Source organism: Panthera uncia (genome assembly GCF_023721935.1).
Source record: "Panthera uncia isolate 11264 chromosome B2 unlocalized genomic scaffold, Puncia_PCG_1.0 HiC_scaffold_24, whole genome shotgun sequence".
In the NCBI taxonomy this organism is placed as follows: Eukaryota; Metazoa; Chordata; class Mammalia; order Carnivora; family Felidae; genus Panthera; species Panthera uncia.
In genome coordinates, this window is record NW_026057580.1 from 21,229,891 (window position 1) to 21,234,177 (window position 4,287).

General features: G+C 42.0%; 1 pseudogene; it reads left to right on the forward strand.

Annotated features, from left to right (window-relative positions):
* Positions 1-660: 660 nt before the first annotated feature.
* LOC125938584 (tubulin alpha-1A chain-like) lies at positions 661-2,883 on the forward strand (annotated as a pseudogene).
* The last annotated feature ends 1,404 nt before the right edge of the window (positions 2,884-4,287 follow it).

Genomic DNA, 4,287 nt, shown 5'->3' on the forward strand with positions numbered 1-4,287 from the left:
TGCTGTCAGGAAAGGTAGGCAAAGAGGGATGGAGAGACCAGGACCTGGTGGCATTTGAGCGCCCAATAAACTGTGCTTGAAATAGTGCCACTTCTTGGATGTTTTGGTTATGCAAACCTGTGTAATTCCTTTCTATTTAAAGCCAGTTGGTACAGGGTTTTCTGTCACTTGCAACCAAGAATCTTGAATATGGGAAGCTCTTCTGCTTTGTCAGAGGGTCAATGGAATTCAGAACATGTGATTTATTTTGGAAAGAGAGAAAAAAAAGGTTCTAGGTAACACCAGGACTGGATTTGCAAAGTGATAACTAAGGATAGAAAAACATATGAGGACATTCTCATGTTTCATTTTCCCCCAGAAATGTTAGTTCCTAAGTTGTGGATACAATTGTTTTTTTTTTTTCCTCTGCTGAATTCTTGGTTACATTCTTGGAAGGTAAACTATTTCAAAGACCATTAATAAAATATGCTGGTAGAAGGTAGATGCATGCTTTGTGATCTTTAATACAATAGTGTCCCCTGACTCTCTATGGGTAAAGAGTAGGGAGTAAAAATACCGAACAGTTGATGTACTTTGCTTTACGTGGATTATCTCACTTCCACCCCGTAGCAACTCTGCAAAGAAATCTCATGTCTCTTTTACAGATGCAATAGAGACAAAGAAGTTATGAACTGTCTAACGTCATCCAGTTAGTATGTATAAATATTAGGACTTGAACTCAAGTCTGTGCTCTTGCTTTATGCTAGATGTGCTTGTATCCCATCTGAACCCAGACCTCACAAATTTCCTAGGAACTTCAGAACATGATACTTCTGATTGAGATGTTAGCTGTTAATCATCTTTCATTAAGAGGGCATGATGAAGCGTGTTCTCTTACATTGACCCCCTAAGAGGCCTGCTGTAAGAAGCAACAACCTCTCCTTTTCCTGTCTGCCACCTGCTCAGCAGCCATAAAGCAGCAACTGTGCACGAATTTATCCCCATTCATATTGGCCAGGCTGGTGTTAAGATTGGCAATGCCTGTTAGGAGTTCTATTGCCTGGAATACGGCATCCAGTCCAATGACCAGATGCCAGGTGACAAGACCACTAGGGGAGGAGATGACCCTTAAATGCCTTCTTCAGTGAGACAGGTGCTGGCAAGCACGTTCCCAGGGTGGTGTTTGTAGACCTGGAACCCACAGCCATTGATGAAGTTCACACTGGCCCCTACCTCCAGCTTTTCTACCCTGAGAAGCTCATCACAGGCAAAGAAGATGCTGCCAACCCGAGGGCACTACACCGTTGGCAAGGAGATCAGTGACCTTGTCTTGAACCGAATTTGGAAACTGGCCAACCAGTGCACAGGTCTTCAGGGCTTCTTGGTTTCCCATAGCTTTGGAAGGGGAACTGGTTCCAGATTTACCTCCCTGCTGATGGAACATCTTTCTGTCAATTATGGCAAGAAGTCCAAGCTGGAGTTCTCTATTTACCCAGCCCTCCAGGTTTCCGTTGCTGTAGTTGAGCCCTACAACTCCATCTTCACTACACACACCACCCTGGAGCATTCTGATTGTGCCTTCATGGTAGACGATGAGGCCATCTATGACATCTGTCAAATAAACCTCGATATTGGGGCATCTGGGTGGCTCAGTCAGTTAAGCATCTGATGTCAGCTCAGGTCATGATCTCATGGTTCGTGAGTTTGAGCCCCATGTCAGGCTCTGTGCTGACAGCTCAGAGTCTGAAGCCTGCTCCAGATTCTGTGTCTCCCCCTCTTCCCCTCCCCCACTCATGCTCTGTCTCTCTGTCAAAAATAAACATTAAAAAAAAGTTGTGTGTGTGTGTGTTTGTTTTTAAACCTGGATATTGAATGCCCAACATACACTAACCTGAATAGTTTGATAGGTCAAATTGTGTCCTCGATCACTGCTTCCCTCAGATTTGATGGAGTCCTGAATGTTGATCTGACAGAATTCTGGACCCCACACCCACTTCTTTCTGACCACACATGCCCCTGTCATCTCTGCTGAGAAAGCCAACCATGAGCAGTTTTCTGTAGCAGAGATCACCAAGGCATGCTTTGAGCCAGCCAACCAGATGGTGAAATGGTAAATACATAGCTTGCTGCCTGTTGTACTGTGGTGATGTGGTTCCCAAAGATGTCACTATTGTCAATGCCACCATCAAGACCAAGCGCACCATCCAGTTTGTGGACCGGTGCCCACTGGATTCAAAGTTGACATTAATTACCAGCCTCCCACCGTGGTACCTGGTGGAGACCCGGCCAAAGTACAGTGAGCTGTGTGCGTGCTGACCAACACCACAGTCATTGCTGAGGCCTGGGATGCCCTGGACCACAAGTTTGACCTGATATATACCAAGCGTGCCTTTGTTCACCAGTATGTGGATGAGGGAATGGAGGAAGGAGAGTCTTCTGAGGCTTGTGAGGACATGGCTGCCCTGAGAAGGATTATGAGGAGGTTGGTGTGGATTCTGATGAAGGAAAGGGTGAAGATGGAGAGGAATACTAAAGTTAAAAATGTTATAAAGATACTGCTTTTACAGGGAAGCTTCTTCTGTTTTAAGAATAAAGGTTGCACTCATAACTGGTGAAGAAATTGAATCAGTTACCAAAAATCTTCCAAACAAATAAGAGTCCTGGGCCAGATGTCTTCCCAGGGGAATTCTACCAGACATTTAAAGCAGAGATAATACCCATCCTTCTCAAGCTATTCCAAAAAATAGAAATAAAAGGGAAAATTCCAGACTCATTCTATGAAGCCACCAGAGACCTCACAAAAAAAAGGAGAACTACAGACCAATATCCCTGATGAATATGGATGCAAAAATTCTCAACAAGATACTAGCAAATCGAATTCAAAGCATATAAAAAGAATTATTCACCATGATCAAGTGGGATTCATTCCTGGGCTGCAGAGCTGGTTCAAAATTCACAAATCAATCAATGTGATACATCACATCAATAAAAGAAAGGATAAGAACCATATGATCCTGTCAATAGATGCAGAAAAAGCATTTGACAAAACACAGCATCGTTTCTTAATAAAAACCTTCAAGAAAGTCATGGTAGAAGGAACATACCTAGACATCATAAAAGCCATATATGAAAAGCCCACAGCTAATATCATCCTCAATGGGGAAAAACTGAGAGCTTTCCCCCTGAGATCAGGAACACGACAGGGATGTCCATTCTCACCACTGTTGTTTAACATATTGATGGAAGTCCTAGTGTCAGCAATCAGACAACAGAACGAAATAAAAGGCATTAAAATTGGCAAAGAAGAAGTCAAACTTTAAGTTTTTGCAGATGACATGATACTTTACATGGAAAACCCAAAAGACTCCACCAAAAGGCTGCTAGAACAGATACATGAATTCAGCAAAGTTGCAGGGTGCAAAATCAATGTACAGAAATCGGTTGCATTTCTATACACCAATAATGAAGCAACAGAAAGAGAAATAAAGAAATAGATCCCATTTATAGTTGCACCAAGAACCATAAAATACCTATGAATAAACCTAACCAAAGTTATAAAAGATATGTATGTTGAAAACTATAGAAAACTTATGAAGGAAATTTAAGAAGACAAAGAAATGGAAAAACTTTCCATGCTCGTGGATTGGAGGAACAAATATTGTTAAAATGTCAATACTATCCAAAGCTATCTACACATTCAGTGCAATCCCAATCAAAATTGCACCAGCATTCTTCTCGAAGCTAGAATAAGCAATCCTAAAATTTGTATGGAACCACAAAAGACCCAGAATAGCCAAAGTAATATTCAGGAAGAAAACCAAAGCAGGAAGCATCACAATCCCAGACTTTAGCCTCTACTACAAAGCTGTAATCATCAAGACAGTATGGCATTGGCACAAAAACAGACACATAGACCAATGGAATAGAATAGAGAACCCAGAATTGTACCCACAAATGTATGGCCAACTAATCTTTGACAAAGCAGGACAGAGTATCCATGAGAAAAAAAGTCTCTTTAGCAAGTGGTGCTGGGAGAACCGGACAGTGACATGCAGAAGAATGAACCTGGACCACTTTCTTACACCATACACAAAAATAAACTCAAAATGGATGAAAGACCTGAATGCGAGACAGGAAACCATCAAAACCCTGGAGGAGAAAGCAGGCAACAACCTCTTTGATCTCAGCCACAGAAATTTCTTGCTCAACATGTCTCCAAGGGCAAGCGAATCAAAAGCAAAAATGAACTGCTGGGACCTCATCAGGATAAAAAGCTTCTGCACTGCAAAAGAAACAATCAACAAAACA